The sequence below is a fragment of the Manis pentadactyla genome, chromosome 1 (assembly GCF_030020395.1).
Source record: "Manis pentadactyla isolate mManPen7 chromosome 1, mManPen7.hap1, whole genome shotgun sequence".
Taxonomy (NCBI): domain Eukaryota; kingdom Metazoa; phylum Chordata; class Mammalia; order Pholidota; family Manidae; genus Manis; species Manis pentadactyla.
Window position 1 is genome coordinate 137,834,816 of NC_080019.1, and position 24,186 is coordinate 137,859,001.

At 34.3% G+C, this 24,186-nt stretch overlaps 2 protein-coding genes across 4 annotated transcripts in view; both read left to right on the forward strand.

The window, feature by feature from the left end:
* NRIP1 (nuclear receptor interacting protein 1) overlaps positions 1-24,186 on the forward strand; it is a 91,564-nt gene that overhangs the window by 34,566 nt on the left and 32,812 nt on the right. Inside the window, exon 1 of one of the 2 annotated variants that reach the window (XM_036881468.2) lies at positions 7,221-7,344. The exons of the other annotated variant lie outside the window; for it this stretch is intronic. The gene's annotated coding sequence lies outside the window, so the exon portion shown is untranslated. Of the gene's footprint in view, positions 1-7,220; positions 7,345-24,186 lie in introns of those variants that run through there. 2 annotated transcript variants of the gene reach the window in all.
* Positions 7,218-24,186, forward strand: part of SAMSN1 (SAM domain, SH3 domain and nuclear localization signals 1) — a 419,991-nt gene continuing 403,022 nt past the window's right edge. The window contains exon 1 of one of the 2 annotated variants that reach the window (XM_057501729.1): positions 7,218-7,344. The gene's annotated coding sequence lies outside the window, so the exon portion shown is untranslated. The remainder of the gene's footprint in view (positions 7,345-24,186) is intronic. The other variant, XM_036881471.2, reaches the window with a different exon arrangement.

Consider the following 24,186-nt stretch of genomic DNA (forward strand, 5'->3'; position numbering starts at 1 on the left):
TGTTTTGGATATTTTAGGTCATTTAGACTCTCATATATATCTTGTGACCAATTTCTACAAAAAAACATGATGGAATTTTGATTGATCAATTTGGGGAGAATTGCCATTTTAGCAGTATTGAGTGTTCCAATCCAAAAAATATCTTTGTTTATTCAAATCTTCTTTAATTTTCTCTTAACAGTGTTTTATAGTTTTTAGTCCCTGGTTTTGCACTTTTTTGTTACATTTACTCTTAAGTCTCATCTTTTTGCTACTATAGTGAGTAGAATTTTTCAATTTCGTTTTTGGATTATTTATTACAGTTGGTTTTGAATATGGATGTTGTATTCAGCAAACTTTCTTAAAACTTCAAATTAATTTTAATAGCTTTTTTGTAGCTTTTTTAGCATTATTTACATACAAGATAATCTTCCTGCAAATTCAGTTTTAAGTTGTTTTCCAACCTACACTTTTTTCAATCTTTATATTTCTTACCTGATTACAGTGAGTAGACTCTCTGGTACAGTTTTTTGGCTAGGGCAGACATCTTGCCTTTTTCCTGGCATTAGAGGGGAAGGCATTCAGTCTTTCACCATTAAAGTGTGGTGGTAGTTGTAGGCATTTGTCCTAGAAAGAAAGGGTTGTTTTCATGTTGAAATAATCAGTTTCAACTTCAATAAGGTATATAATGTAATATACCTTATTAATAGAATAAAAAACAAGACCCACACACATGTATCTCAATAAATGTGGATAAAAAAATCAAGGAAACATAAATTCACAATTATTGAAACTGGAAAAAGAAGAACAAATGAGGCCCAAAGTCAGCAGAAGGAGGGACATAATAAAGACCTGAGAAGAATAAAACAATAGAAAAAATTAATGAAACCAAGAGCTGGTGCTTTGAGAAAGTAAACAAAATAGATAAACCCCTAGCCAGACTTATTAAGAACAAAAGAGAATCTACACACATAAACAGAATCAGAAATGAGAAAGGAAAAAATCACTATGGACACCACAGAAATACAAAGAATTATTAGAGAATACTATGACAAATTATATGCTAACAAACTAGATAACCTAGAAGAAATGGACAACTTTCTACAATCTTCCAAGACTGAACAGGAAGAAACAAAATCAGAACAGACCAATTACCAGAAATGAAATTGAATCAGTAATCAAAAAGCTACCCAAGAACAAAACCCCCAGACCAGATGGCTCTACCACTGAATGTTATCAGACATTTAAAGAAGATGTAATACCCATTCTCCTTAAAGTTTTTCAAAAAATAGAAGAAGACGGAAAACTTCCAAACTCATTCTGTGAGGCCAGCATCACTCTAATACCAAAACCAGGCAAAGACACCACAAAAACAGAAAATTATAGACCAATATCCCTGATGAGCATAGATGCAAAAACTCTCAACAAAACATTAGCACACCGAATTCAAAAATACATCAAGAGGATCGTACATCATGATCAGGTGGGATTCATCCAGGGATCCAAGGATATAGTACAACATTCGAAAATCCATCAATATCATCCAACATATCAGTAAAAAGAAGGACAAAACCACATGATCATCTCCATAGATGCTGAAAAAGCATTTGACAAAATTCAACACATTCATGACAACTCTCAACAAAATGGGTATAGAGGGCAAGTACCTCAATATAATAAAGATCATATATGACAAACCCACAGCCAACGTCATACTTAACAGTAAAAAGATGAAAGCTTTTCCTGTAAGATCGGGAACAAGACAAGGATGTCCACTCTCCCCACTTTTATTCAACGTGGTACTGAAGGTCCTAGCCATGGCAATCAGACAACACAAAGAAATAAAAGGCATCCAAATTGGTAAGGAAGAAGTCAAACAGTCACTGTTTGCAGGTGACATGATATTGTACATAAAATACTCTGTGAAGAATCCACTCCAAAACTGCTAGAACTGGTATCTGAATTCAGCAAAGTTGCAGGATACAAAATTAATACACAGAAATCTGTTGCATTCTTATACTGTAACGATGAACTAGCAGAAACAGAAAATCAGGAAAACAATTCCATTCATATTTGCATCAAAAAGAATAAAATACCTAGGAAGAAACCTAACCAAGGAGGTGAAATACCTATACCCTTAAAACTACAAGGCACTCTAGGACACTAATAAATGGAAATTCATCCCATGCTCTTGGGTAGGAAGAATTAATATTGTCAAAATGGCCATCTTGCCTAAAGCAATCACAGATTCAATGCAATCCCTCTCAAAATATTGACAGCATTCTTCAACAAACTGGAACAAATAGTTCTAAAATTCATATGGAACAAAAAAGACCCCAAATAGCCAAAGCAATCCTGAGAAGGAACAATAAAGCAGGGGGGAATCTCGCTTCCCAACTTCAAGCTCTACTACAAAGCCACAGTAATCAAGACAATTTGGTAGTGGCACACGAACAGACCCATAGACCAATGGAACAGAATAGAGAGCCAGATATTTACCCAAGCATATATGGTCAATTAATATACGATAAAGGAGCCATGGATATACAATGGGGAAATGACAGCCTCTTCAACAGCTGGTGTTGGCAAAAGTGGACAGCTACATGTAGGAGAATAAAATTGGATTGCTGTCTAACTCCATACACAAAAGTAAACTCAAAATGGATCAAAGACCTGAATATAAGTCATGCAACCATAAAACTCTTAGAAGAAAACATAGGCAAAACTCTCTTGAATATAAACATGAGCAACTTTTTCATGAACATATCTCCCTGAGCAAGGGAAATAAAAGCAAAAATGAACAAGTGGAACTGTATTAAACTAAAAAGCTTCTGTACAGCAAAGGACACTATCAGTAGAACAAAAAGGCATCCTACAGTAAGGGAGAATATACTCATGACATATCCGATAAGGGGTTGACATCCAAAATATATAAAGAGCTCACACACCTCAACAACCAAAAAGCAAATAACCCAATTGAAAAATGGGCAGAGGATCTGAACAGACACTTCTCCAAAGAAGAAATTGAGATGGCCAACAGGCACATGAATAGATGCTCCACATTGCTAGTCATCAGAGAAATGCAAATTAAAACCACAATGAAATATCACCTCACACCAGTTAGGATGGCCAACATCCAAAAGACAAACAACAACAAATGTTGGTGAGGATGTGGTGAAAGGGGGAACTCTCCTACACTGCTGGTGGGAATGTAAATTAGTTCAACCATTGTGGAAAGCAGTATGGAGGTTTCTCATAAAACTAAAAGTAGAAATACCATTTGACCCAGGAATTCCACTCCTAGGAATTTATCCTAAGAAACAGGATCCCAGATTCAAAAAGACATAAGCACCCCTGTGTTTATAGCAGCACTATTTACAATAGCCAAGATATGGAAGCAATCTAAGTGTCCATCAGTAGATGGATGGATAAAGAAGAGGTGGTATATATACGCAACGGAATATTATTCAGCCATAAGAAGAAAACAAATCCTACCATTTGCAGCAACATGGATGGAGCTAGAGGGTATTACGCTCAGTGAAATGAGCCAGTTGGAGAAAGAAAAGTACCAAATGATTTCACTCATCTGTCTGTAGAGTATAACAACAAAGAAACTGAAGGAGCAAAACAGCAGCAGACTCACACAATCCAAGAATGGACTAACAGTTACGAAAGGGAAAGGGACTGGGGAGGGTAAGTGGGAAGGGAGGGATAAGGGGATTAAGGGGCATTATGATTAGCACACATAATGTAGCAGGCACATGGGGAAGGCAGTATAGCACAGAGAAGACAAGTAAATGACTCTATAGCATCTTTCTATGCTGATGGACAGTGACTGTAATGGAGTATGTGGTGGAGAGTTGAAAATGGGAGAATGTAGTAACCACAGTGTTGCTCATGTGATTGTATATTAATGATACCATAATAAAAAAAATCAAGGAAACAGAAAACAAAATAATCAAGTAGTTTAAACATAGTAAGAGGTAGAGAGGAAGTACTTTATTTACATGAAGCGATGAGGAACAGCTTCTCTGAAAAAATACATTTAAACTGCTATCCAAACAATCGCCCTAGTCATGCAAGGAATACAGTGAAGAGTAGTTCAGCATTTAGGATTGCACTTTTCTTGACTTTGTAATTCCAACACCTAGCATAGTAGCTAGCCCCTATAATTTATTCAACTGACAAATGGTTTATTTAGTATCTTGCTTTTTAGCATCAGATTCTGATTATTTTGCTATGTCTATCATTAAATATTCTTGGATCAATCCAAGAATATTTTAGTGATTGTGTAATATTCCACAATATAAGTTATTTAGATGTTTTCTTATTCATAGACATGCTTCCTGTCTTCATGATTTAAAATACATCTGACACATTAAGTTTTATTGGCTGGATTTAAGGCTAAGTTACCTATTAACATGAGGCAATACTTAAATATTAATCTATAAGAGTATTTTATATTACCTTTTGCTAATTTTTACTTAATACTCTTGTAATTTATCATTCACGTGGTCATGTTTAGCTCAAAAGGTTAAAATAATGCTTTAATAGAGAGCCCAGACATTAAAACAATTTTTAAAAAGATGTGGCAAAATATCAAACAAAAGTTGTGGGCTTTGGATATTTTTAACTCTTTACATAGAAAATGTAGACTCAAAATTTCCTGTACCATTGCAAGTTTTTGGCACTGCCTGAATTGAGTCCATTGTAGATAGGTAATATTAGAGAAAAGTTCCGATTTATGTTACAGAGAACTGCCAAGGCACATCTTTCAAATATTCCAGAATTTGAATTCCATTTTCAATTCTTACTAGTGTTGTGGTTTGGGGTAACTTGAACTCAGTTTCCTCATCTATAAAATGGAGATACAAATAATAATCTCACAGGGTTGTTTTAAAGTTCATGTATGCAAAGGACTTAGTATAGAGCCTTACACAACATAACTGCCCAGTAATGAGAGCTGTCTTTACCTCTTAGGTCTCTCCATGGTCCTGGGAGTGTTGTTAAGCGTGGTGACTGTAAGCATTCCTTATGCTTCAGGGCCTCATCAGCAGATACTGACCAGCTTGTTAATAATGTTCCTCTGAAGATGTTTACTTGTACTCTTGTTAGGAGTTGGCCATTTTTTTCATTAAATATGCCTTGCCTAGAAACTATTGTCTGCACGTATGCCAAAAAGGATTTGACCCAAAAGATCGTATTTTAAAGTACTATTAGGTTAGATCTTTTGACACCATCTTGTAGGTCTGTATTTGCAACAGTCATAGATACAGTTATGATTACTTTCTTTTCCTGACTCAAAAGGTAATACTTTTATTTTTCAGGGAGGAAAGACAAGTAATTGAACACTCAGCAGTTAAATTCTACTTGAATTTCAGTGTTGATTTGGTAGGTAATGTTGACAAAGGGCAAACAGCCTTGGGTATGACTTCTGAGGTTGGGGACTGGGGATTTAGGAAATTTCCAAGGTCCCTGGCACATTCTAATAGGAATACTAATGTGATTGCAGATACAATTTTCTTAAGTTCACGTGTAAATCACTGCTTTCTCATTATAAATAATCAGAAAAATGTGTTCCCTACTCCTCTCAGAAATCCTATCAGGATTTATAGTCAAAGCCCAATTTGAGTCCAAAATCTCTATTAATTTGGGGGGCATGATGCTTAACAGACCCTGCTCATTGTCTGTGTCCCCTCCGAAAAAATGAGATAATGCCTTCTGGCTCATTTCACTGAGTTAGGAAGATCAAATGAGGTCGTATCCATGAAAATACTTTGTAACTGGTAAAGCATATAACTTACTAATTTTTGCTCCAGTTCATCTTGTCAGACCTGCCCTTATTTTACTCCTGTTTGGTGGGTCATTGGTGGGGGTGACATGATAGCCCAGAACTCTGTACTGTGCACTACCTCTTAGGAGTGCTTGTTTTATACTTGTACTAGGGAGTGAATAGCTGTAGACTGTTGGTATTTTCAGCCTTCAAATTATTTTACTTATTACAGAAGTAATATGTTTATTAAAGAAACTAGAAAATATAAATCAACAAAAAGGAAAAATTAAAAAATACTTATAAATCTGGAAATAATTGCTATTTTATTTTTGTACACTTTTGAAACATTTATGTTTTTATTATTTAACATGTAATAAGTTATATGATGTATATTATGACATCCTTGTGGCTAAATACTGTACATATCCAATTTTTTTTCATTATGATAAATTGTAGAACTGCTACATCAAAGGGCATATAAAATTTTAAGAAATTTTATTTTGTTGACAGCTTTATTGGGGTATAACTTACATACAAGAAACTGCACATATATAAGGTGTACAGTTTGCTAAGTTTCAACGTTGTATTCACACATGAAACCGTCACCACATTTATATAAGACCCTTTGTAATCTCTCCTTCCTGCACTTTCCCATCCCTCCAACCACAGGCAACCACTAAGCTGTTTTCTTTCTGTGTAGATTAATTTGCACTTTTAACAATTTTATGCAAAGGGATCACACATATATTCCTTATTGTCTGGCTTCTAGCACTCAGCATAATTATTTTGAAATTCATCTGTGTTGTTTATATCAATAGTGTGTCCTTTTTTGTTGGTGAGTAGTAAATATTCCATTGTATGGATATACCATAATTCATTCACCTACTATAAGTCTTTGAGTTGCTACCAGTTTTTGACTACTAAAGGTACTTTGCACATTGTTGTACAAGTCTTTTTCTGGACATAAGGCAGTTGATATTTATGATAAATTTTGTGCTGGAAAGGTTACATTGGTAGTATTTTGATAGGTAGTATTTTGAAACAGAAAAAGCTTAATATAAAAGAAACTGTTGCTATTTTTTTCTTCCATTTTTCCTTTAATTTTTTGAAAATACACCTTTGGGAGAATTTAGAATTTTTAGATGTAACTTGGTTGTTACTTTGACAGGAATTTAAATTAACAAAGGTTAATAAGCATATCCCAGCAACTATAAAACTTTATCACAGTTTGGTTTCTTGAAGCATATATTTTTATCAAGTAAATGTATTGTTTAGAAAAGAAAGATCTGTTGCTTTCCTTTAATGGGCAATTCATATTTCATAAATCCTATATTTCTCTGTTCAATGATGACTTCAACATTGAACTTGAACAAGACAGGGTACTGGGAAATGTTTACAGAATTTAACAAAAGATATTCCAGAATCTGGTTTGGAATAGATGCCAAATTTTCTTTTTCCTTTTCTTAAGATGCACGCCAGACTGAAGGAAGAAGAAGGAATCTGAAGAGGCCAGATGACACCAGAGCTACTTTTCAACAGCCTCCTCAGTTTCCTTTCTCAGAAAGCAGAAACTCAAACCTTGGAGACAGATGGTGAGAATATTTTTTCTGAGTTCTTAAGGCTTAACCATTATGATTTTAATATACTTCAGACAATCCCTTCTTCATTATAAATTAGGTTGTAATCACCATATTTGTATTTTGTGTTTTATCTCTTCAGATTATTTCACCAGGCATAATGTGCTTTTTATGAAAAAGTAAATACAATCCTTCAGTTAAAGAACTTACAGGCAAAGAATAAATAGATAAATTTAATCAAACAGTAGAAAGAAGTTTAATGCCATAAGAAATACACAAAAATACTCTTGAGAAAGTAGGTCACAGGTATAGATTATTACTTCTGGAAAGAGGAATCAGGAAGCTTGAAGTAAGAAATAATATTTATGTTGATATTTCATTTGTTTTTACCAAAAACCAGAGAAAATGGACAGTTAATACAAAACTTAAAATAGCAATCTGATTTCAGGTAAAAAATTAATTACTGTTTTGAGGTAAAATAGAACCATGTTTGGTTATTGTGGATTCATTTTGGTCTAAGCCAATTATTACTTTATGAATTATATGAAATGGTTACTTCTTACAAAGCAAATACTACATTAGCATTTCAGAGAAATGATAAAATAATCTGATTAAGTTAACACAAGTAGATGGGCAGTGCAACAGAGATGAGTGAGCGCTTAATTCTACTTGGATTAACACTCCTGTTTTCTAGTATAGCTATAACCTGAATGAATCTGTCATGTCTTAAGCTCTTGTACTTTGTGCTACTTACACCTGGGCAGAAGCACTCCAACTAAACTGGGAAAAGACAAAGTTATTGATTATTGTGCTCATAATTAGTCATGAGTGGTTCACTTTCAATTAGCTAGCTGAAAAGTCTGGTCAGAAAAGAGACAGCAAATAGAATATCCCAAAATTCGCTGTGTTTTAGTGGACTGTGATGTTTGAAAAGGGGGGATGGCAAATTTTGAGCCAAATTTGTTCTTTACTGCAGGCATAATATTGCTGGCACAGTAAATCCCCTTTTCTTCACTGTTCTGATTATACTTCGAAGACCTAGTGATGAAGTTTTAATTTTAATCATTCTACTTTTATTTTAATCACTCTGCTTATCCTTTCTTGTAATTGTAGAAAAAAATCTTTAAAATGAGAAAAAGACTGTAAAATTATTAGTAATTATTTGGTTGCTGTCTTTTTTCACAGATTCATAGATTGTTTTTCTCTAAATTGATATTTTAAATAAATTATACCTCTATTAAGAGTTCTTTCATTCTTAAAATTATATGCTAATGACTGTTTGATAGTCTGAAACATGCTTTTATATTTAATAAAACATAGTTGATACTGAGCCCCAGTTCTCAATTTTTAATTTTGTTAACATGGAAATTATAACCGTGCATATTTATTGTGACCTGCACAATACAATCTGTTGTTGTTCTTAGTTTGTCAACACCATTGTTTTACCAAGTAACCAGCAACCACTTGCAACAGTTGGATAAATCATGGATAGCCAGCTGGTAAATATACATAGCCAATAAGTTGTCCTTAAAAAATGATCAAATTTAGACCTTTTTCCCAGATAGAAAAGAAGATAATTTAAAGTGTATAGTGAACAACTTGGAAAGCATATAAAAGTATTCTGAAAATAGTCAACGTTTTATTTAAGTATAGTAATATCCTTCTGAATGAGAGGCCAAAGGGTGATGAGGAAAAAAAGGGAAAAGAATTTGATGACATGAATGTTGCAAACCATATACAACATGAAGGGTTTATAAAGCTGCTTAGTGTCTTAGGACATATTTTCCTTGCTCATTTGTCAGCTTCCTCTTTTGAAAGAAATAGTCATCCCATATAGCCAACAAAATAAAATCATCCTTGGTTATATTTTATAGGACTCCATATGCTTTCTGTGCTCTATTTCGATAAATACTGGTAATACAAAAAACTGAATATCTCAGGTAGAGTTAGGTAATTATAAATTAGCTTAGCCTCTTGAATATACTCATTTTCTCACTAAGTGGAGTTTTTATTATATCATAATTTCTCATTGGGAAGAGTTCTTTATTGTACATTTTTTTTCTAGTTCAATTAAATTGTTGAGGACTTTTTCAACAGATGTCTTAAGTGTTAAAACTTGTATGTGAGCCTTAGGAGTATCTGTATGAGGAGATAAAAATGGCCAGTGATTCAGCAGGTTCCAACATATTTACATACTAGGTTGGTTAAGAAAGGCTGATTGTCTACGTGGAATGCCTTCCCCAAACTTTATAAAATACTCCTTAATTTTAATTTAAGAAATAACACTTTGAGAAAGTATTTAAACCCCTCTACAGAGTTTTCAGGGAGAACTTGGTACTGGTGAAAACAAGATCAGTTCAGAATCTGGTTGAGTCATTTTAGTTGGAATTAATTGCCATAAACCAGTTTAGCTATCTCATTAATAAGCATCCCTGGCTTCATAAGACAACCCATGCAGGAAAATTTGGATGCTGGCTCAAAGCATTGTCAGTTTTCCGACATTGCCTTTACCCACTCTCTAATTCCCTTTCCCACAGGCTGCGTCTTGGTTCAGAGTTCATTTCTCATCTGGAGCACTTGTGCTACTAAGTTTCCTTACTTCTGTCCCTGCCCCAGTCTCTCACAGCCACTAGATCTTCCTAAAACTCCAACTTGCTTGTATTACTTCTCTGGTCAAAATAGTTCAGCCATCCCAGTAGGGTAATGACCATAGAAAAGTAACAGGTCTTCCTTAAACCTAATTTAGTGTTACATTGGGAAACATGAATATAATTGACATTTTTCTGAATTTAGCATCCTTAAAAATTGATTTTCCTTAAACCTTTTACTTGATTTATTAGTTGATATAACTAACAACATTTAGGGAGGAAAATTATCCTCCATGTCAACTCGGGTTTTTTTCTCTCCCATGAAAGATTTCAAATGAAATAATTAAAATAATTTTAAAATGTGTTGATCAAAGTGTCAGTTCACTTTCTCTTACACAGACTCTGGAGTTCCATTTAAATTAACTGGGGTGAACCCGATATTCTCCTTGATGCTCAACTACCGCCATGTGGCCTGCGATTTGCACATCTAAATTAGTGTGATTCTAACAATAGAGCTTATCAAGCATTTTATTTAGATAACTAGAACTACCCCGTTTATTTTTTTCTTTGCATTTGCTTCTAGACAGATTATTAGTTCAATCTATGCCAGCTCCTAGCTTAAAGCTTTTATCTCCTGCTGTTGTCACTCCTCCTCCCTGCCATCTTGTAGCTTGTTCTTTAAGCTTCTCACAATGGTGAAGGACCAGTTTTTGTTTGTTTTCACTTCATTTTTTAAAATAAATCACTTTCATTGTATTTTTTTAAAGTTTCTGTCTACAGAAGATTGGAAATTTAATAAAAGACCTACAGATTACAAGTCCAGATCTTTCACCATTAAATTCAACAGACATTAAATCACTTTGTCAAATTCTATAAAAGTTTCTAATTACAATTCATGGTTTTTGAGTAGATTACTTAAAGTTTCTAAAAACATACAGTGTGCTACTGTGCTTCCCTGCTGGGACTGATACTCCTCCCACTGCTTAAAGGGTGCTTTTTAGCTTCTTTTCCAGTTGGCAAAGCCTCGATTACTGCTCCTGTTAAGTCAATTCACATGCCACCTCCCAAGTGCCTTTAAAGTGTTCCCTGCCTTTTTCCCTGTTCTTCCCAAGAATGTGCTCTTCCATGCTTCTTCAACTTTGTTCATGCCTTTTCTTACTGTAGTATCTCATTATGTTGCTGATTGTATTTTTCCTGGCAGAAATTTGAGGCCACTAAGTGTTGGTTTATCACTTAGATATCCTTCTGTCTTCAGCTCTCAACAAATAGCAGCTTTATAAATATTTGTAGATTGATTACTTCTTGATGGCAAATTGAGAATAACAGTTACTGTGCAGAGATGGGAGATAGTTCATGTCCCCTTCAGTGTACTAATTTTTTTAAAAAGTAATTCAATTTATTCTCCACATGGGTTTTGGAGATATTTCTGCACAGTGAGCAGTATTTATCTGCCATAGTTAATAGTGTAAGTTCTTGAAAATTAAAACCAAGATTGTACTTCTTGACTCTACTTCAGTAGACCACCAACAGTTCTCCAACTTTTTGGTCTCAGGACCTCTTTAGACTCTTAAACCATTGAGGACCCAAGAGAGCTTTTGTTTATGGAGATCATATCAACCAGTCTTTACCATAATAAAATTATAAACTGAGAAAAAAATTTAAAATGAGAGAATATACAAGGATGCATTCTATTAGTTACCATTGCAATGACACATATCATTAGTAGAGCCTCTGGACAATTCCAATGTCCATTCATGAGAGAGAGAGGAAAAAAAAAGCAGGCAACGGTTTAGTATTATAAAAATAGTCTTGATCTCATGCACCTTCTGAATGGATCCATAGGGACCCTTGGGATCCGGACCACACTTTTCTGAGAACTGCTGCTTTATAGGAATTTACTTGTCTAATTGCTAACAGAATAAAAATGAAATATTTTTATTTCAATAATATTGTAACCTAGCTTATGTGTTTATGGATAAGTAAATTGTTGGTTTTTTAAAATATCTGCAAGGCTTATATTATCCACCCTTCTCTAATGTCTAGACATAGAATGTGCTAGAACCTATTACCAGTAAGATGGAGATGCTTACTCGAGAAGGTGTAATTTTATTTGTAGATATTTGGTATGATTATTCCTAGTTGTGCCTTATCAGTACCCTGGCTTTCAAGTGCCAGCCCTATTTATGACTTGTCAATGTCCAAATACTTCTCCTGTAATGATTCCTCTTACTACAGAGTATGTAGAGGTAGTGATTTCACCATGTAAAGTTTACTTCTTTGGGGGAGTGAGAAGTCTTTCCTGTGAAATCTTTGCTTCTTCTCTCCTTTGTTTGACCTCTCCCTCCAGTTGCCTCAGTCTGATCCCTGGTGCTGGCTCTCCTTTTCTGAAAGTACAGTCTGCTCTCTGGCAGATAGTTGCTTGGCCTTAGTGACTCCTGTTCTTTTTCACTCTCTACCCTCTTGCCTTGGCTGATTTTCTGTTAAATTCTTTCTGAGGTCTTAGCAGGACAGTCAGTCTCTAGAGTATTTGATGACTGTTTAATTGCATGGATACTGGGTCTTCCCAGAGAGTTCTGGGATTGCACTGTTCATGGGTCAGCTGCATGAGAATACCGAGATGGCTGTTAATTCATAATTAATTCACTGACAGCTCAATATTCTTTTTACTTATAGTCCTTTTATTGTGTGCTGGTGTCATGGTGTGAGCTATAATTTAGGGACTTAACAAGTTGTACACTAGAAGCACAAAGCTGATAGAATGTTGGAGACTTTATTGTTTAATACTGTGTCCTAAATATAGTAGGCTCTCAATAAATATTTACTGAGTTTGTTTTATTCTCATTAGTGTTGATAAAACTCTTTGCTGCTGCAACCACATTGGGTTTAAGTCAGACATCACTATTATAGCCAAGGGAAGTATGTCGTTGCACTGTTCTGAAAAGGTATATGTTGCTGCCTTAGTAAGTAAAATCCTTAACTACTTAATGAAGACTGTTAATAGAAATGTTCCAAATTGAAATCTTCAATAAAATTTGATTCTGTCTTTCTGTTAAATACCTCTATAAAGGGCTCTTAGTTTTCATGAAACTTTGTACAAATCATGTCAACATAGTGTTTTATAAACCTGGGCTTGAGATAAAATTATTTTCAATGAATTTGCTAATAAAAATGCCCTATTTTTATAGCACTACTTATGTTATACAGTTGTTTTCTAAATATTCAAACGAGCCTTCATTGTTTTTCAAAGTTGTCTTTGTCTTCAACTTTCTTGCCCTTGCCTCATTTTGACTGTATTTTCTTCTCTGCATTAATTCACCTCAATTTTTTCTCCCCTTCAGCCCATCAGCAACTCTACAATGCTACAACAGCTGCTTTTGTTTTTGTTTTTTAACATGTGTTTAATCATACCATTGCCTGTAAACCTTCTACTACCCACCAAATAAAGGCCAGCTTCTTGGCATGGCCTTGATTCAAGGTCTTCAGTCCCAATTGTGTTTCCAGTCTAATCTCTAAGTCACATTGGACTATCCCCTTCCTGTATCACAGTCAGCTCTTCCCTGCCTTTGAATGTTATTCTGTAACCTAGAGTGGCTGCCATTTTCTTCTTCCTGGCCACCCCTTCCTCATTTTTTTAAATTATCACTGACCACCTAAGGCACATATACATATGAACTGAAAGCCTAGTTACTGCCCTCTTTATGTTCTTAGAGCACTTTTTACAGACTTCAGCCCTAGCATTTAGTGCAGTATACGTTCTTGTCTCCTTTTACATGGTGACTCAAGAAGAAATTGATTTGTACTGTTTATTCTCATGTGTATTCTACTTAGTAGGTACTACTTGACTTTTCCCTGTCCCATTCAGGAAAGCACTGAAATTCATGTACTGAAAGTATTGTTGTTACTCAGTATAATCTTGAATTTACTTAGTTTAATTTTTTAAGTGTATAATTTGTAACCTGTTGGACCTTAATAAATTCTTACCTTTCATTAAACACTCTTTAAAACTAATCATGACATGCCTTATGTCTGAGGATGACAAACTTATCATGTCATAGTTGGAGGTCCACTATGGAGATTTTAAGGATATTGCCTTTTAAGTATTATGGCGGTTTGTTCCCCTAGACTATTTCTGGAGAGCTGTAGTTACTAGATTAAACCCTGAGAGCATCGCCAAGGAAGAATCACACCCTCTGCTGACATTAGTATGTTCTCTTTGGGCCCATGCATTAGAAGTAGTACAACACGGTAACAAAGTGTTATTCTGATTTCTTATAACGAGACTTAGATTGCTTTGTCTTATTTTACTTACACTATTTTGATTTTTTATCCCCCCTTAACAATTATCCATCATGTTAGGAATAAGGAATTTAGCAACAGAAGATGTGATTTTCTTTACCTGTTCTAATTTTAGTAAGCTATATGTAATATGCATGAAGTTCGTGGCTTAACCACCGAACAGCTTATTCTTAAGGGGATAAAAAGACAATTTTAGATGTTAATGTTGATGGAAATATTTCCTAGTCTTTAAATCACTGAGCTACAAATCCAAAAGATAACAAAAAGACATTTAAGTTTTACTACACTAAAATATGGCCAAGAAATTTGATCCGAATTCTTTAATAGGCACAATGGAAGGGTTTAGTTTTAAGAACTAATAGCTGCCCCATCCTTTGTGATTGCTGGCTTACATAATTTGTTATGAAAGAATGCTTCTAGGTAAACCACCTCTCCAGAATGCTCGTGATTTGTTTTATTCTGCTTGGGAAGGGTTAAGAGGAGACAACATCCTGTCAAAGACCTTGTTTTTAATTTTGCTTCTAACACTGGCACACATCCTGCTAAGAGCAGCCCAGATTAGTTCGGAAAACCTTTGAAGAGATTTAAGATGTCCTTCAGCCAGTTTGAAGGTTTTTGTCTTGCAAATCCAGTACAAGGGCGCCTGCAGGCATCTCGACCCTCGCTGTGCTGCTGATGCAGCTCAAGGTCACACTAACCCGCCCTGTGACATTCAACAACAGAAAAAATTATGCGGTGAAACTGCTTCAGTGTTTAGCCAACCAACAACTTCCTTCAGTGAGGAACTGAGGAAGAAGTCTTTTTTCCCCCTTTTTCTTTCTTTGGGGGGTCTCTGTGAATTTTTGCTTTAGGAAATAATCCCGAATTTATGGTGTGTGTGATGACAAGGTCATTTCTTAATTAGAACACATGTAAAGAACAAAGCTAAATGGCTTCAAAACAGCTTTGTAGTTGATGGAGAGGATTTAAATTATTTAAAGCGATAGTCACCCATGTATGATGGAAGCTGAATTTTAAAGGCATTAACTCCTTCATTCCTGTCTACTTGCCATTTCTTTTTTTTAATTTCTTATGTTTGACTTTAGAAGGTTGCATGCTAAACTTAAGGAATCTTATAAATGTCCGTTTTCTTAAAATAGGTGAAACACAATTTATAAATCAAATTTCTCAGATAAACTTTTAATGGAGAAATTTTCAACCATGACATTAATCTTCTGGAAATTTTGTTGAATGGCTTGCCTTAGGAACCAGGAATTATAAACTTTCCCCTTTGGCAACTGTGTTTTATTTATAATGTGTTGGCGGAGGGTGAGTGAAGTGCTTCTTTATTGCCTCACCTTCTCTTCCTTACTTTTACCTATTTGTGATTTAGAATTCTGCTTGAGCAATTTATTCTTACTTCTTTAGAAATTATAGCACATATCATTCAGTTTTCTCAACTTTCAAAGAATTGGTTTGGGATTTCTAAGAAAAAAAGTAATTTTGGTTTAAAATAGACTTTCAGCAAGTTTTTTCTGAACATAGGTAACTTTTTTTTAAGGCACAGTTAAACCATGTTCATAAATACTTAATAAGCATTTTAAATTCCCTTTTTTTTGTGAGGCTTGTTTCCCCTGTTTTATTCTTCCTTTGCTGCCTGAGAGTGCCAGCTACCAAAGACATTATTAGTTGGATGGAGTCCAAGTGAATTGGATTTCTATGCTTGAGACTTAATGCATATCACCTCTGAGGATTAGAGCAAAGAGTAAGAGAGTGATAAAGAGTTGATATTTTCTTTACTTATATCTATAATAGAAGCACACGTTGCAGTTATTTTCTTATATACAGAATCACATTGTACAGAGAAATTTAACTTCAATATTAGGATATAAGCATAACAGTTTTTTTCAGAATTCATAGCCAGTTGCTTTCTTAAGAGATGTTTCTTAAAGTGTGACTAAAGTAGAATCAGGGCAAGTACTTCATAAAGGTGGATAATATTTTTTTTCATTAAGGTATTGATATGCAATCTTATGATGGTTTCACAAGAAAAACAATGTGATTAACTACATATCATATCAAGTCCCCCCCCATACCCCATTGCAGTCACTGTCCATCAGTGTAGTAAGGTGCCACAGAGTCCCTACTTGTCTTTTCTGTGCTACACTGTCTTCCCTGTGACCCCATACACACCATGTGTACTAATCCCCCCTCCTCCGTCTCCCTCCCTCCCCATCCGCCCTCCCCCACTCCTCCCCTTTGGTAACCACTAGTCCCTTCTTAGAGTCTGTGAATCTGCTGCTATTTTCTTCCTTCAATTTTGCTTTGTTGTTATACTCCACAAATGAGGGAAATCATTTGGTATTTGTCTTTCTCTGCCTGACTTATTTCACTGAGCATGAAATCCTCTAGCTCATCCATGTTGTTGCAAATGGTAGAAGGTGGATAATATTTTTAGTGTGATTATTTGAACTAATATTTTGGATTGTTGGCCACACTTCAAATTGGAGGGAATAACATGATGGATTTTATAAGAAGAACAGTTTAGAATTAACTAGACTTATTATTCCAAAGGATTTTTCTCAAGTCAAGAAACAGTTTTATCTGGGTCCTCCATGAAAAGTAAAAGTTTTATATATATACATACACACACACATGTAATGGATATTTTAAAAGATTTTAGGTTTGCAAAAATAAAATGCTAGAAGGGAAATCTATGTGCAAGGAAATGTCTAGTGTGATTCTGGGTATCCCTGCCCTTGCCTGGAGTCTGGTGCCCTTATGTCATGTATGACCCAAGCTCACCTGCTAGTAATCTCTAATTTACTGTCCTAATTCATCGATTTGTTATCACTAATTGTTCTTCATTTACTTCTGTGTAGCTTCCAGTACCTAAAGGGTTGAAAGGTTGTTGTAATTGGCACCCGCAGCTGCTCTTTCTTTTGACAGGGGATAATTTTGCAGCCTATGCTTTGTGTGACAGCTGCCTAATTGGGCATTCTCCCCTTGTAGCAAGCCTGCCTCCTCCAGCCTCCCTGCTGACAAATGGTGGTGGATTATAGATGAGGACACGCTGACCCATTCGACCTTGCTGAGACAGCGGGGAGGGGCCTCCTGCTACTTGAGGGAAGCTTTAGGTCATTTAGAGGACAAGGTCATGAGCCAGGTGGGGAAATGACTTGATATCATATGACAGTAGCCTGATGACATGGTCAGTGTGTCAAGGACAAATGCATCAGTATTGATTAAGCATTACTGCAATACTTCATTGAAGGCCTTAGTATTTCTTAATTATTACTGCTGATTTTTTTTCTTTTTTTTTTAAGAAAGGAAGGGTGCACATTAAGACACAAGTACGTTAGTAGTGTTAAAGTAATGTGTACATAAAAGAAAATAAAACTAGGAAGCCGCCTCATAAGCTTCTCTGGTTATCTAGAATATTTTATTCTTAATTATTGCTTAGTTTCAGCCCCTAAGCTATCTGTTATTTCAAGAATTATTTGAAAATTAAGGCAGGGAAATTAAAATGAGGTAATGTTTGTTGTCAAAAAATATTTAACAACTTCTGTCATCACCATATTCAGTAATTGGCATACCTTTTCATATTTTGAATAAAAGAAAAATAAACCTTATGAAGATGCTTAATTGAAAGGAACCTCTCAGTACTCTGAATTTTTAAGACAAATGTACCACCATGCTATCATGATGATAAAATGTTAAAGATTTTTAAAAATAATTTTTGAGGCCTGAAAATAGTTTTTAAATAACTATTTTAAGTAACTTGGGGTTATGCTTAATGTAGAAACATTAAGATAAATGATCTTTTGGACATATTTTCATTATTGGTAATGTACATGCTTTTCTTGAAGAAGTAGATGAGCTACTACAGTACATTTTTTAGTACAAAATATTAAGAATCCTTACTGAGTCTATTAACCCTGTATTAATACTTGAAAGTATAAGTACATATAAACTGTATTGGATAGGCCTATTAAGAAAAATACCATGTTTTAAAAAACAGTGAATAATTTAAATCAGAAAATATTGATCATGATTCTTGTTTCTGGAAAAACAGTTGTTATTGGGTACTGTTGGATCTAAGCCTTCAGTTCAACAGGAGGTGATTTTATGCTCCTGAGATAAACTATCAGTGGTAAAGTGTGATGAATTAGTTCTCTGAAATAGATACATCTGTATTTTCATGGCTTATGTATGGTGTGTGTTCATGTTTGTGTGTGTGTGCACACGTGCACGCATGTGTTTAATTTTGACAGTGCTGTGCATGTGTTAGCTGCTCTCAAACCCTGACTCAAGCTTGGAGGTTTAATCCTGTGCCCTTGTACACGTAGACTTGATTAGTAGTTGTGGTTATCTCAGCAGAAGACATACCGCCCTCCTCCGTGTATTGGTCAGGACCCGTGCATTGGGGTGTCAAGGCAAAGGAGAAAGAAAAGAGATTTTACATTAGTATTCTATGAAAGCCTTACTGTCTGCAGAACAAATTGATTGCTCCGTTGTACCTGTGCTTGGCACCACTGCTGTGAAAGAAAGGTAGGGTTGTAATCTGTTTTATTGTATTACATATTGTGACACTCTAGGAATATTTAACATGCACTTTTTCTGTGGCACGTGCTATAAGTCTAAGTAAAAGAAAAAGGAAAGAAATGAATGGCAAGTATGCAAGAGCAGTTGGGCTACAGCTTTGTTTATGTCAGTCCATGAGAGTTCATTCAAATAAGATAATTTTGCAGAAAGCGTCAGTAGAAACATAACCTGATTGATACAGAAATCCTATAAAGTGTTCTAAGGCATTAATGTGCCTCACTGCTTGAAATGACTCAGGCAGAGATGAAATTCAAGCTAGTATTGTAAGATTTTTAACCACAAATGAATGGGAGAAGTCATGGAGATGGTTATGGACCTAATTAGCTTAAGCAAATGATTTTTAATTGTTTTTCCATACATTATATTGTTAAAGGTCCTAAATAATATGGTGCAGAGGGAGGAAAGAAATTTTCTTTAAAGAAAAAGAGGTAACCACTATACCACTTTAAACTATATTAAGGAAATTAAGAAATGTTATTCACTTATTCTTTTACTACTTTCATTTGCATAAACATTGAACTGTTTGATTCTGTTGTGGGAAAGGAAATTGCAACATTTGTTTTAGTGTTTTTTTTAAATTCTGTGAGTATTTTTCATACAGAGACTTGCAGTATAAAATATAGGATTGCTTAGAGTGAATTGAATAAATACATTAATATTTCACAAAATGATTGAAATATCTGTTATTGAGATTTGACCCCTTACCATTTTCTGGCATCTTTTAAATGTTGTCATAGTTGCACTTTTTAGGTTACATCTAAATCTGGACCGTGAGGGAAGAGTAAAAATTCCTCTTGTCTAAGCTTCTTCCCACATGTGAGCTGCAAGTACCCCCTCTGTCCCCATCCTGATGCTTCAGTTAAAATGGGTACACTTGATTTAGGAGAGACAGTAACCAAAATAGCTCACTGATGGAATTAAAGTTGTTTTCCATTGTTTGCTTGTATATGTTTTAAGTCATCATATAGCTTTACACTTTTGGGTTTCATTTCATTTCCTTGTAAATGTGTGAATAATTGTTCTGTATATACTAATTATAGATTGTGAAAACATCCTGACACAGATCAGTGTAATCAGAGGCTGTGAAGATTAGTCTAGACTTGCTCACAGATACTTTTTTAGAAAATGGGTAAGTGGAGAAACATTATTAAGCATTTATTAAATAACAAATACAAATATACTAAGTCCTGACATAAAATATTTTTTCAAATTAACTATTTAAGGTCATGTTATCTAACAAAGGAAAAGGGATGTTTCAAAGGACTTTTTAACCCAATGGCAAAATTAAGACTACTAAATGTTTCTAGGTGAATATAAGCCATCAAAATGACTAGGGTCCTATTTTCTTATATACGTACTTTTGTAGGAGGTTTTTTTTTCTTATTAAAGGAATCTAGGTTGAGAAAATGTAGAGGAAAAATAAGCCATAGAACTAGAATCAAAGTATTTTATTTTCCAGAATAAAACATTCTAAACTTTTTCTGGTTCTTAGTTTTTAATTTTATAATTATATTACAAATTTTGAAAATTTTATAATCTTTCATCCTTGCAAAAAAAAATACATGACATGTATCTATTTAATAATTAGCCAACTCAGAATGGGAAGATAAAGAAGGGAATACCAAGTAAAGGAAATTGATATTTATGTTTCCTTTTTGTTACTGTAAATTTTTTTGGTGGAGTGGGAGGTGGTTTTTTGTTTACAAAGTATCTGCAATGCTTAATACTGTAGCTGGCACATAATAACTGTTCAATAAATTTTTGTTGGGCAAATGAATAAAGAGCCAATCCCCCACCTCACCCCAGCCACACACAAATACTTTGTTTTTCCTCTCTTGTCTATTTACAGTTTCAATTTGTGCTGTGCTCATGGTTGTGAGTTTTTAGCATTAGCTCCTCTTCTGAAAGTATTCCAAATGTTGAAGGAATAAGACTTCAGTTTTTTAGAACCAGCCTAGAAACCACACTTATGGAATTGTTTTACAGTAAGTAGTTCAAGTGACTGACTGTGCCTTAAATTGTTCTTCCTCCAACAAACATAAACAAGCATATATAGACAAACTCAGAGTTCTTCACCTCAGATTGCCTCCATCTTTTTTTCCACATATACTGACCTACTATGATGTTGAGTTTTTTAAAGCTGTGAAATATTTCTTAGTAGATTCATTTTGTGAATCTAAGTACATTACGCTTATTTATCAATATCAACAAATTATTTTGAACATCCAAGAAAACCACATGTTAACTTTAGTTAGAGAGATCTAAGTATATTATTAAATCAGTGGAGAAAACAAATGTTTGGCATATTATTATGTCTATTAATTTAAACATGAAATGAAAGTCATTCATGAGTACATCTTTAAATATGTGGATGACTCTTCTGTAAACTTAGTTTATGAGCAGATGTTTTTTATTATTTGGTGTTCAACATTAGCAAGGCTTGGACCCAAGTTTTGAAGCAGTAGGAAACTTAGGAATCAGTTAATATAAAGAGCACACTTAACAAATGAGAAAATTGGGCTTTAGATTGCTGTTTGGCCCCTGTTATAAAACTATTTAGTAGCTGAGCTCAAGCTAAAATGCAAATTTCCTAGCTTTATAAAAAGTAGTGATATTTTCACGTTATCAACTCTTTTGCCCACTTTTATTCTTCTAAAATAGTAATTATTATGTTTATATTAACCAAATTTTACAGTCACAGTAAAATTTAATATATAGCCAAATAAGATGTAAATTAAAGCAAACTGATATTAAATCACTTTATATTATACACACGCATACAATATGCTATTATGGATTGCTCCCTATGAATCTGGACACAGATTATTTTTATATAAGAAAGAGTGACAAAAAAAAGGGACAAAAAATATTGAGTGTCACTAAGAAAGTTATTAAAAACTAAGAAACAAACCCTTGTATAAAATTACAGTGTCTCTATTAGAATAAACTTATAAATAGTACAATCACAAAAACACTAGAGTTTATTAGTAATAAATATTTTGTGGCAGTGTTTTCTTTAATCGTGTGGGCTCTGCTGAGCAGAGAAAAGGGGCAGCTAACTGTGACTTGCTGGGTAGGGACTTCAAAGTGGAGATGCCAGCCAGGCATGGCCTCCTTCAGGCATAATTAAATGCTGAATGGCCAAAATCAGGAAATACTCTAATTCAGATTGTTCATGGAAAGATTAGACTCCAGTGGATGGAGTTGGGGTTTGCAGATAAGTCCCAGCAGTATATATCAGATAGGCATCCAACTTAAAGACTGAGGTCTGTCCAAAAATCAGTATCTACAGGACTACAACTTGCCTTCTTCCAGCTGAACTGAGATTCATAACCAGATTTTATTTCCAGCAAGGAGCTAGAGACACTATCAGAAAATCAAATTGACCAAACATCGAGGCAGTGGGGAAACTAGTGGGCAGTGTATGAGTTGTTTGGGAGTCATGGCTGTCTTATGCTCAAAATTAAGTTTATATGAAGCTTACAAGTCATAGGGATGGTAGTAAACTGTTACTAAGCCTTTCCCTCCCATTAGTGAAAAACATTTCCATACCTAACTGTTCCATACTCAACTTTTCCATATGTAACTATTTAACAGTTGGAAAGAGCAGTTTTCAGGCAAACTAATAAACCCCTCTCCAGAACCTCAGTTTGCCCATTTTCAAAATGGGGATATTTTAATATTTACCTCTTTAGATTAGTATGAAGACACATGTATAGTGACTGGACCATTATATATATATATGATAACTATTTTTGGATGTGTATGTCTAAGACATGCATTGTCTTATCCAGATGTATTCTTTATACTGCTAGTGGAACAGAGGATGAATAACTATACTACAACATAGTAAAACTGTTTGGGTATTTCAAAATGAATGATATAGTCTCTCCATCTTTTATATGCAGCATAGTGAAGCTGTATATAAACTCTTATTCCTTTTTTTTAACCTAACAATTTAGTCTAAGACTTCAGAGTTTTTTAAAAATGGTTTGTAACTTTAGTGATGTGATCCCCTCTCAAAAGTACATACTCTTTGTCTTGATCAGTTATGTAATTTTTATTTGTATTGATTTGACTATATTAGATACCTATTAAAATCTGCAAAATTTTCAGTAACCACCTTTATACCTAACAATATAAAATGCCTAAGTGAATCATGGATCTCACTTTAATTTGGCAAATGAGAAGCTAAGGCAGGTAAGCTAAAGTTTAATTTATTTAAAATTTAGCTAAAAAGTTTGGCTTTCTTCAGGTGCCACTTGTACTTTCCAGACTTTTCTTTTCTCCTTTTAATTGTAAAAATTACTTAACAATTATAGATTTTTGTAGATCTTTAGGAGACTGGGGGGAATCTAAGTTTATAAGTGTGAATGCCAATAAACAACAATTAAAACAATACGTTTTTTTGAAAGTTTCAGAAAAAATAGTATTAGAAATGCTTTATGATTTTATCTGAATTTAAAATTGTATTTTTTCATTAGATAGTGCTTGTAATTTTAAATGAACTGATTATTTCTTTTAATTTTTATAAAAGTATTTTTACTTGAAAATCAAAAGGATTTCTTAAAGTTTATATATACCTTGTAAGCATCTTCACTTGGCTTACATGATAAATTTAAATAATTGCACATGTTATTTCCTGTGCTGCCAACTGCTTTTCAGTATTATGAGTAGAATTAAGTGGTCAGAGAGAAACTAAGAATATGCATAGATATCCACTTATTCAACAAAAGTTCAGTGTCTCTGGCATGCCTGTGGCAAACAATATTGTCCTCATGGAGCAATAATAACAGTGTAGTGGTGGAAGACAGGCAATAAACAAGTATTAAAAAGCAAGGGAAGGCAAAAAAAACATTACAGAATGAGCGACTGTGATCTCCTAGGTGCTCTGCTAGGGAATAAAGGAGGAGACCTGTTCACCTAAGGCCATTGCGAAAGGCTTATTGTGAGATGTGACATATAAGCTGAGTTGGGGAAGGAAGCAAAGGAGCAGCCAAAGGGCCTTCCAGGAAGAGGGAACCACACATACAATCTGGAAGGCTGGAAAGAACTTCTATTCTAAGATCGAAGGAAATCTGTATGGCGTAGTAGCCATGAGCCGCACATGGTTTGTCTGAATTGAGATGTGCTCTAGCTGTAAAATACATGCAATTGAGAAGACTTAGGATGATGCAAAGAATGTAAAATATCTTAAGAGTTTTATATTGATTTCATATTGATGTAATATTTTGGATTTATTGGGTTAAATACAATACATTCAGATTAATTTTACCTTTAACTTTAAAAAATATGGCTACTAGAAAATTTAAAATTATATTTGTGGTTCTTACCACATATCTATTGAACAGTGCCTGAGTAGAATGTAATGAAAATGGGACTAAAGGAC